Raw genomic sequence first — 11,319 nt, 5'->3', positions numbered from 1 at the left:
AATATAAGCCTCTGAGCGATAATTTGGGAAGTGGCTGTGGAATGGGGCGGGACAGAGAAAAGCCTGTGTTTACACCTAACGGTGACAAATTCTGGCTAGGGTGTGTGCATGTTCTAGTGGGGTGTAAAGTAGTGTAGCCACTATGAAAACCAGTATGTCATTTCATCCAAAAACTAAAACTGAACATGCCATGTAATCCAGCTGTATTACTCCCAGGAATGTGAACAAGGAGTCTAATGCAGTTTACGACAGAGACACCCACTCTTCATGTTAGGCCAGGTTATGGAGTCAGCCCAAGTGTTCAACAGTGCGCAGATAAGGAAAAATGAATTGTACACACACACACACACACACACACACACACACACACACACACACACACACTGATTGTATGAAATAGGAAAAGTGAGTTGTATACACACACACACACATCACACACACACACACACACACTTTGTAAAGCCCATCACAAATATGCAATAATAAAAAATACAGAAAATTTGGAGAAATTAACAGATAGCAAATGCTTAGTTCTGAGTGTATTTCTATGGAAGTGGGATGCTGGTAAATTTGTGACTAGGTATAAGGTATAAGATGACATATTGAAATCAATCATATTAATGGTAATGTTAAATCTAAATGATTTAACCATTCTAACAAAGTGTGAGCTGTCAGATCAGATTTGCTTCCAAGAGGAAACCTTCTTTAAGTGTAAGCTAAAAAATAGGCTTAGGGATAAGAATGAGAATCTATATGCATCAATTAATACCAACCCAAGTTCCATCCAAGCTGGAAAGGATTTGTTCATGTCAGATAAAGTAGACTTCCAAAGAAAAGGATAGTACTCAGGACAAAGGGGTGGTTTTCTTTTCTTTCTTTCTTTTTTTAATAACAAAAAAGTTTCCATTTGTGAAGAAATTATAGCAATCACAAATGATTTACAGCCAAATACTGAGTTTCAAAACACATAAGTAAAAACTGCCAGAACTAAAAGTTCCATAAATAAACCTACAGAAACAATAAGAGATTTAAAATTTCCCCTAATGAAACTGGACAGAAGGGCAAGGGCTGTAGCTCAGTGGCAGAGCTCTTGCCTGGTTTACACAAGGCCTTGTATTTAATCCATGATAGTATTCAAAATAGAACACACAAGACAAGACAAAACCAAACAACACCCCCAAGAAACCCTGATAGAATATTAACACCTCATGGACTCACTGACCTTTAACTGTAGAGACCCACAGAGGTTTCCTAGTGAGAACTTACTCAGGGTCCAAGAATCTGAGCTTGCTTTACCCAGCAGGGCTGCATAAGGGGATGATTTGACTAAGGGCGTGGTTACCAGGTAGTTGGAAGGGTCTGCACTTGGCTGTGCGATGTGCTTTGATCTAGCAAGGGGGAGGTCTTTTGCCCCACCCCTTGGCATTGTTATAAAAAGCCCTTTTGAAGAGGCAGAAGAGGCTGTTGGGTGTTGACCCAGGTCCTCCCAAAGCTATTCTGTGTTTCTGTCTTTCTCCTCTTTGCTATCTTTCTATCTAATATTTTCTTATCCCTCTCTCCTCCTCAAAAGAACCCTTGAAAAGGTGGGAGCTGGCCTCACACATTTAACCCACATGCCACCCAACAAGACACTTGTGATTTACCAAACTAGATGGTCTCTTAGACCATAAAAAAGCCCTCATAGGTTTCAAGTGATCAACATGTTACTAAGTATACACTATGATGTTAAAAACAATAGATCAGAAATTAACAGAATTATCTCTGGGAAATCCCCAAACATTAGGGAACGAATTAACAAGACAAAATGAAGTCACAAATGAAATTTCAAAGTTATTTCAAGTGAGTCAAAGTGAAAATACAACATGCCAAGATGTGCAGGCAGCAAGACCTGAAATAAGAGTTATGGGTGAACTCACACCAGAAAGAGGAAACTACCTGTACTTTACCGCAGTAGAGAAGAGGAGAAAACCTAGCTGGAAGGGATAAGGAGAAAAGAAGCAACCAATTTACTGACGATAGAAAATGAACAGAGATAGCAAACCAAAAGGATGTACTGACAGTCCCAGCCACAGGGCAAACCCACAGTTCATGGGAGCCTTACATCCAGTGGGAGGATTTCGTGGCTGATTCCTCTGTGTGGGAGGCCACACTGGGAAAGAGACCCATTTTCTCAGTCCTGATATTTCAGACAGCTGTAGTCTGGCACCATCTTGAGAAGGAGACTATTGTTTGAGACCAGGCTACTCTGGTGACTTGAAATCAAGAAATAATTATACCTCAAGGAGCCTGAAGTCATTCTGCTACATGTTTGGGTAGAAGACTGCAGTTCTGGAGAGGACAAGATGAGCCGAGGAGCATAAGCAGAAGGAAGGTGGTCACGGATAGAGAGCTCTGTGGTAAGGAATGGGGACTCCAGTGGACACTGAGAGCCCTCAGCTCATAGTCTGTGGACTGCTCATCCTCCAGAGTAGCCTCCTTGATGTAAATAATTTACTGCTATCCAGGATTGAGAACATGGAGTGCTAGTCTGGGGCAACAGCTGATATGCACAGCCTTTTCCTCCAGCAGGGTGATATGGTACTGGCCACGGTCTGAAAGGGCCAGGAGCAGAAGGCAGAGAGCTGGGTTCCCCAATTCCCCCCATCTGGCTCAGATCTTGGTGCTCTGTTTGCCGAGTTTCCCTTTGATGCACTGGGGAGGCACCTCTCAGCTTGGACAATTAGTACCCCTAGGTTCAAACTGGTGCCTTCTGGAACAAGTAGGAAACTTCCTGGCCCATCAGTCACAAACCTCAGTGAAACATGCTCTAGCTCCTGAAATACAAAGAGGGAGTGCAGGCCTGCCTAAAACATTAAGCCTTGGCTGTACTGGTCCTCAGCCTGTACACATCACCAGCCTGAAAATGGCTAGTTTTGGTGGTGTTGCCTTCTCTTCTCTGGGAGGTTTTGGGGATTGAGACCTTAAATGAAGATTAAGAAGACACCCTCCCCCTCACACACCGAAATAACATCAGAAGAGATATACACACCAAAAAAAGTTGCAAAAATTATAATGTAGAAACACAAGAAACATAAAAGTAAGGCAACATGACTCCTAAAATGTTTACAGGTACTCATGATCAAGTCCAAAGATATTGAGGTCTTGAAATGTAGGAGAAATAATTCAAAAGTCTAGTTTTTAAAATGATTAACGACCTCAAAGAGGACAGAAGATGAAATAAAGAAATCAGTTCAATATCTGAACAAGAAAGCCAGCAACATAGATGAGAAATTCAGTAAGAAAATTGATAGTCTGAAACAAAAGAACAAACAGGAAATTGGAAATGAAAAACTCAATAAATCAATGAAAGACAAGGTAGATGTCATCACCAACACACTAGATTAAGCAGAAGAAAGACTATTGGGTCTATGGGTTGGCAGATGGCCCAGTCCCTGCCATGCAAGCACACTGAGTTCGGATCTCCAGCACCCATATAAAAGCTGGATGTGATGGTGTGGGTCTGTAGCTCTAGCCCTGGGGGTGGGGTGGGGTAAAGGGAGGACTCCTGGAACTCAATGGCCAGTCAGTCTAGCCATTTGACGAACTCTCAGTTTAATGACAGATGCTGTCTCGAAAACTAAGGTAGATGGGGAGGGGAAACTGCAATCAGAACATAGTATATGAAAAAAATCTATTTTCAATAAAAAAGGTGGAGAAAGACAGAGGAAGACCCCTGCTTCCAACCTATAGCACGCGCGAGCACACACATACACACACACACACACACACACACACACACACACGCATGCACGCACGCACGCACGCGCACACGCACACGCACATACACACGCACACGCATACATACTTGCCCTAGGGAATTCCAGATAAGGTGGCAAACTAGAATTCATATTGGAATAAGTGGCTGATTACAGCTTGGGAAACAAATGATATAGCAATGTTTTGTCACTCCATCAGCTACTTATTGAGTTCCCAACTCAATTTGATCAGTGACTCCAAGAAACTTGTTCTAATGCTGGATTCGTGAATGTTCTCTGTTATCCAACTGGATTTGCTGTTGTGACTGCAACCAGTGTATCCACTGCCATAGCTTAGCTCAGTCAAATTGAGTTAAAATAAGACTTGTATCAGTGACTCTAAAAAAGCTGTGCCATTAGGGACCAGCATCAGCAACCCAATGGGGAGAAGAAAAGCTGTGGGAGTTAAGCATCAGCTCTAAACAGTGCTTTGGGCACGATACAGCCACCATCCTCTTCAAACTCCAGCCACCGATGACTGTAGAGTGTCATGTACCTCCCATAGGCCTTCTGAATTCACCCTCAGCTCTTCAAGATCACCTGTCCCCAACCTACGGTTAACCAGAGCTTACTCAAGGTAGAGCAACTAGACTTGGGGAGCCACACCAATAGGCAGCAGAGGAGAGACCCAGCAAGGGGTGTGCTGACTCTTGGATATCTTAGGCCTGCAATAGCAGACTCAAAAGACTAGGGACAGAACCTGGACCCTAATCACCAGTCCCACAAAAGAAAACAACATCTCAACCCTCTTACAACTTAACCCTTAACCCTTAACAATAACCCTATTGTACACACTTACACCAAAAGGTGGGAAACCAAGATGGCTGGAAGATTCTTTACCTTCCTCAAGAATGTCTGGGTGCACGCTGACCAGGGAAGCAGGTAGGCTAATTGCAGATCTTCATCTTTCCCTCAGATCCTCCAAATATAATTGCTGTGGGATGGTCTGTATGTCAAATTGCTCTGATTGGTCAATAAATAAAACACTGATTGGCCAGTGGCCAGGCAGGAAGTATAGGCGAGACTAACAGAGAGGAGAATAGAGAAAACAGGAAGGTGGAGAGAGTCACTGCCAGCCGCCGCCATGACAAGCAGCATGTGAAGACGCCGGTAAGCCACGAGCCATGTGGCAAGGTATAGATTTATGGAAATGGATTAATTTAAGCTGTAAGAACAGTTAGCAAGAAGCCTGCCACGGCCATACAGTTTGTAAGCAATATAAGTCTCTGTGTTTACTTGATTGGGACTGGCGGGTGACAGAGATTTGTCCTGACTGTGGGCCAGGCAGGAAAACTCCAGCTACATATAATCTCATGCCCAGCTCTGCAGCAAACCACCCTCTGCAGTCACCTCCATCTACTACCCCCCCCCATCTCCAGTGGATCATACAGATCATCCTTCCTAACTCCCCACCCCCAATTTACTGCTTTATCCCAGGACCCAACTCCAGCAGGCACTCCCTGGGAACCCACAGACCACTTTTGCCAGGGAAGCAAGTAGGCTAATTGCAGATCTTCATCTCTTCTGCTCCTCCAAATCCAACCCCCAGTCTCATCCCAGCTCTGCAGCAGCACACCTGCTGCTGTCTCCCTTCCCTACCCTGTCCCCACCTCCAGGGGGTCACACAGGTCTTCTCTAATCTTCATTCCTCTACCCATTGGTTTATCCCCTGCCCCCAACTCAAGCAGGTATTATCTGGGAACCCACAGGCCACTCTAAACAGGGAAGCAGGTAGGCTAATTGGATATCTTCACCCCTCAAGTCCAACCTTCCCATCTCATTCCCAGCCCTGTAGCAGACCTTCTGCTGTGGCCTCTCCTTACTCTCTGCCCCAGTTTCCAGGGGACTACGCAGTTCCTAGTGGAACACCTTTCTTTCTTCCTCCTGTGGACTCCCTCAACCCTAGCCTATCCCCATTCCTAAGTGTCAGCTCCCAATACCCAGAAACACATTTTACCTGAAAACCCCAGTGGCCACACCTATCAGGATCCCAGAAGAATTCCCTGTCAGATAACATATAGCCACCACATTCTCCTAAGAACCAGAGAGGGTAACAGAAACACTCACCCAACAAGACAAGACTAGATGTCAACAGCTAGGATTACAATCTTCCTAATTCCAGATGCCTAGATGCAAATGTAAAAACAATCAATAACAGCCAGGACAATATGTCTCCACTAGAGCCCAGCAACCCCACCACAGCATGGCCTTGTGTATTGTAACATAACTGATGCACAAGTAAAAGACCTTAAAATAGCCTTTATGAATATGATAGAGGTCCTTAAAAAGGAAATAAATATGTTAAAGAAATCAATGAAAACACAAAAAGTGGAAAGAAATGAATAAAAACCATTCAAAAACTCAAAGTGGAAATAGGATCAATAAAGAAAATCCAAACTGAGGGAAATCTGGAAATGAAAAATTTAGGAACTCAAACAGGAACCTCAGAGGTAAGCCTCACCAACAAAATACAAGATATGGAAGAGACTCTCAGGTACTGAAGACAGGATATAAGAAATGAATACCAACTGGGCAGTGTGGCATACACCTTTAATCTTAGCACCCAGGAGGCAGAGGGAGGCAGATCTCTGCGAGTTTGAGGCCAGCCTGGTCTACAGAGAGCATTCCAGGATAGCCAGAGCTGTTACACAGAGGAACAACCTTGTCTTAAAAAACAAACAAACAACAAAAAAGATGAAAAAAATAGAGACAAAAAGAAAGAAAAAAAGAAATTGATTCCTCAAAGAAAATGATAATCTAAAAAACTCCTGACATGAAATATCCAGGAAATCTGGGACACTATGAAAAGACAAAAATCTAAGAACAAAGAAAGACTATTAAAAGCTGAAAGTAAAAAAGACTAATTAACATAGAAAGGCAGACCTATTAGAATTGAACCTGACTTCTCAATAGAGACTCTAAAAGCCAAGAAGGGCATGGACAGATGTGCTGGAGACTCAGAGACCAAAAGATGCCAGCCCATATTATTATACCCAGCAAAACTTTCAGTCACAATAGAGTAAAATAAGACATTCCATAATAAAATCAAATTTAAGCAATAGCTATCTATAAATTTAGCCTTACAGAAGACACTAGAAGGAAAAATCCAACCTAAACAAGTTAACCATACCCAAGAAAACACAGGAAATAAATAATCCCAGACCAGCAAATCAAAAAAAGGAATTGAGTGCCCCCCATACATACCAAAATCACTACCAATAAAATAATAGGGATCAACAATACTGCTCATTGATACCTCTCAGTATCAATGGTTACAATTCCCCAAGAAACAGACACAGATTAACAGAAGGATATGAAAACAGGAGCCATCCTGTTTTATCCAAGAAACATACTTTGACATCAAGAATAGACATCACCTCAATATAAAAGGATGGAAAAAGACACCCCAAGTAAATGAACTTAAGAAGCAAGCTAGTGTAGCTGTTTTAATATCTGACAAGACAGACCTAAAACCAAAACTAATCAGAACAGATAGGGAAGGACACTACATAATCATCAAAGGAAAAATCCACCAAGAGGACATTGCAGTTCTTAACATTCTTAACCAAATACAAGGTATTCACATTTGTAAATGAAATACTTCTACAGCTTACATCACATATTGACCCTCACACATTGATAGAAGTGACTTCAATACCCTACTCTCACCAATGCACAGGTCTTCCAGACGAAAATTATACAGAGAATTAACAACGCGGGTCTTCTGGCTGTTGCTGTGGGGACCACGGTCAAGCACACGACCCGGCCTGAGGTGGTGGTGGTGGTGGGAAGCCCACCGCAGTTTGCTGCCACGTCATGGAGGGTGGCGGAGGAAGTGGCAAAAAAAAACCACTGGTGGGTTACCTGGCTTCTTTGGAGCGGGAGGAGCGGGTTACTCGCACGCTGACTTGCTGGTGTTCCGCTAACTGGTATGAACCCCCTGTCTCCATATTAAAATGTGGATCTACACTATCTTGTTCAGGATACCGATGAGTTCATTTTGCCAACTGGAGCTAATAAAACTTGAGGCAGATTTGAGCTAGCTTTCTTTACCATTGGAGGATGTTGCATGACAGGGGCTGCATTTGGGGCAATGAATGGTCTTCGGTTAGGATTGAAGGAAACCCAGAGCATGGCCTCGCCCAAACCAAGAAATGTACAGATTTTGAATATGGTGACTAGGCAAGTGGCACTTTGGGCTAATATTCTAGGCTCCCTGGCTTTGCTCTATAGTACATTTGGTGTTATCATTGAGAAAACACGAGGTGCAGAAGATGACCTCAACACAGTAGCAGCCAGAACCATGACGGGAATGTTGTATAAATGTACAGGTGGTCTTCGAGGAATAGCATGTGGTGGCCGGATTGACCCTCACCAATCTCTATGCACTGTATAACAACTGGGAGCACATGAAAAGTTCCCTGCTCCAACAGTCACTCTGAAGATTTTGCCACCTCTGGACTGGGGGACATTTAATAGTCATTCAGATTGATTACTAAGTCAGTCTGGAGTTGCTTTCTCACTTGTACCTACCATTACTTTGAACAATTGGAGACTCTGATTTGCTGTGACAAAGATCATGGATAGTTAGTCTGGACTGCACTGCTTGCCCTTAGTGAGTGGAAGCCAAACCCCTTGGTGGCTCACTGAGTATTTGTTCTCTTCTCCTTTGGAGATGATCTTGCACCTGTTTTCTCTCCTACCCCCAAACTGGAAAACCACTTATTCTCCAAATTCAGGCCAGACTTATTTTCAACACTTTTATCACCATGTTTATCATTTAAAAATCTAAAACTATGGTTGACCTGTATTCCAAATAAAGGGTGAAAATAGAACCAAAAATATTATATAGAGAAATGCTGGAGCTAACTTACATAAACCAAATGGACCTAACAGATATTTACAGAACATTTCACCCAAACATAAAGGAATATACATTACTTCATGGCACCTCATGGAACTTTTTTCAAAATTGACCACATACTCAGACACAAAGAAAGACTCAACACAATACAAGAAAATTGAAATAACACCCTAAATCCTATCTGACCCAAACTTATGGAACATGAAGGTGGTTCTAACAGGCAAGTTCATAGCACTAAGTGCTTAAATGAAAAAAAAATTTGAGAGATTTCATACTAGTATCTTTACAACACACCTGAAGGCCTTAGAGCAAAAAGAAGAAAGGAGTAGATGACAAGACATTATCAAACTCAGGGCTGAAATCAATAAAATAGAAACAAACAAATACAAAGAATCAATGAAACAAAGAGTTGATTTGTTGCATGAATTCTAAAGTGGTCTTTTAATAAAAAAAAAAAAAAAAAACAGAGCCAGATATTGGGGTAAATGCTGAAAGATCAGAGAGACAAAGGAACAAGCCACTGCCACATCTCACCTTGTGAACTCCACGAATCATCTGTTTGAAAGCCTCTGAGTCCTCAGCTGAAAAACCTCTCTAGCCAAAAGGGCTTCAGCCAAAAAAAAAGGGCTTAGTTCCTATCTTTTCACGCCTTATATACCTTTCTCTGTCCAGCCGTATTACTTACTTCCTAGTGCTGGGATTAAAGGTGTGTGTGTGTGATTCCCAAGTAATGGGATTAAAGGTGTGTGTCACCACTGCCTGGCTCTGTTTCTCTCCTAGACTGAATCAATCTCATGTAGTCTAGGGTGGCTTTGAACTCACAGAGATCCAATCTCTGCTTCCTGAGTGCTAGGATTAAAGGAGTGTGCTACCATTGCCTGGCCTCTATGTTTAATCTAGTGGCTTATTGTGTTCTCTGATCTTCAGGAAAATTTTATAAGGGTACAACAAAAATATCACCACATTGATTCTTTGAGAAAATCAGTAAGATTGACAAACCCTTATCCAAATTAACTAGAAGTCAGAGAGAGAAGATCCACATTAACAAAATTAGAAGTAAGAAGGAGGACATAACAACAGACACTGATGAAATCTTGAGAACCATAAGGACATATCTTTATTTTCTTCCTTTTATCTTTTTTGAAAAATTGACCTTTGTTTGTCTTGTACAACTAAAGTTCTGGGAAGAGGCCATACATAGGGGTCTTCAGTGTCATTATTAAGAATATTATTAATTTTTTGTTATTATTTTTTTTTCAGACTGAAGTATTCCTTTCAGTATTCTATGAAGAGATGACTTAGTGGTCATAAATGTCTTTAACCCGATTTTGTCATGGAAAATCTTTATTTCTCCTTTAATTTTTACAGTCAGTTTTACTGGCTTGAACAGTCTGGGTTGACGATTGTGGTCTACAAAAACTTGGAGTACATCTTTCCAGGCCCTTCTGGTTTTAAACATTTCTGTTGAAAACCAGGTGCTGATGGCTTGCCTTTATGAGTGACTTGAGCTTTGCTTCTCACAGCTCCTAACACACTTTCTTTACTCTCTTTTATGTTTTAACTGTAATATGTTACGGAGAGTAATTTTTCTGGCTGTATCTGTTGTTCTGGTGCCCTCTTGTACCTAGACAAACTGTCTTTCTCTGTGTTTGGAAAAATTTCTTCCATGATAGGACACCAAGAAAACAAGGTTTTCTAAGTCAACATAATCAAAGCCCATATGAACTCACAGAGACTGGGGTGCATGCACAGACCTGCACCAGTCTGCACCAGGTCCTCTGTGCATATATTATAGCTTCCAGTTTAGTGTTTTTATGGGATCCCTGAGTGCATGATAGAGTGGGTCTCTGATTCTTGTGCCTTCTTTTGGGCTCTTTTCCTTCTGTTGGTTTGTCTTACCCAACATGCAGAGAAACTGTATCACTCATTAAAGGTCAAAAAGAAAATTTAAAAAACACATGTACAAAACACTGGAGAGATTTTGGAAACTATGAAAGACCTAATGTTTGAATTATGGGCACAGACAAAGGAAGAGTAAGAAGAGGAGAAGAAGAAGAAGGAGACAGAAATAGTGTCCACCTTAGTGAAGGTATAGAGAATGTTTTCCTTTTTTTATTATTGTTATATTTTTCATTGTTTAAAACAATTTTTAAACTCAATATGATAGCTTATTTTATCTTATTATATGCTTATTATTATTTTGTTATGTTTAAAAAATGAATGAATGGATGGATGAATGAATGAATGAAAACCTGACCACTAGGCTAAAAGTTAACAACAGAACTGTCACCTATACCTGCTGGGAGAGGAAAAATTGGTTTTCTCCAATGGAGTGACATTGGATACATCAACCACTCCAGGGTAGGTCTCATGTTCAGGAGTATTGAGTAACATATAATTGGACTCCACAGTTTTTTTGTGTATGTGCTTCTACTTGGTTACAGTTTAGTGTTTTGCTTGTTGTTGTTTTCATTCTTGGATGTGGTTTTATTTTGTCTTCTTGATTTTGGATGTTTTGTTGTTGTATTGGGGTTTTGCTTCTTTTCTAAGAAAGGACTTAAAGTTGGATGGGTAGAGAAGGGAAGAAGATCTGGAGAAGAGCATGATCAAAATATATTTGAATTTAAAAATTGTTTTAAACAATGAAAAATATAACAATAA

General features: G+C 41.3%; 1 pseudogene; it reads left to right on the top strand.

The window, feature by feature from the left end:
* The first annotated feature begins 7,610 nt into the window (after positions 1–7,610).
* LOC128110442 (mitochondrial import inner membrane translocase subunit Tim23-like) lies at positions 7,611–8,580 on the top strand (annotated as a pseudogene).
* The last annotated feature ends 2,739 nt before the right edge of the window (positions 8,581–11,319 follow it).

This window comes from Peromyscus californicus, unplaced genomic scaffold (genome assembly GCF_007827085.1).
Source record: "Peromyscus californicus insignis strain IS unplaced genomic scaffold, ASM782708v3 Scaffold_15__1_contigs__length_86483966, whole genome shotgun sequence".
In the NCBI taxonomy this organism is placed as follows: Eukaryota; Metazoa; Chordata; class Mammalia; order Rodentia; family Cricetidae; genus Peromyscus; species Peromyscus californicus.
Note: the sequence above shows the minus strand (reverse complement) of the source record. Positions and strands in the feature narration are given on the sequence as shown.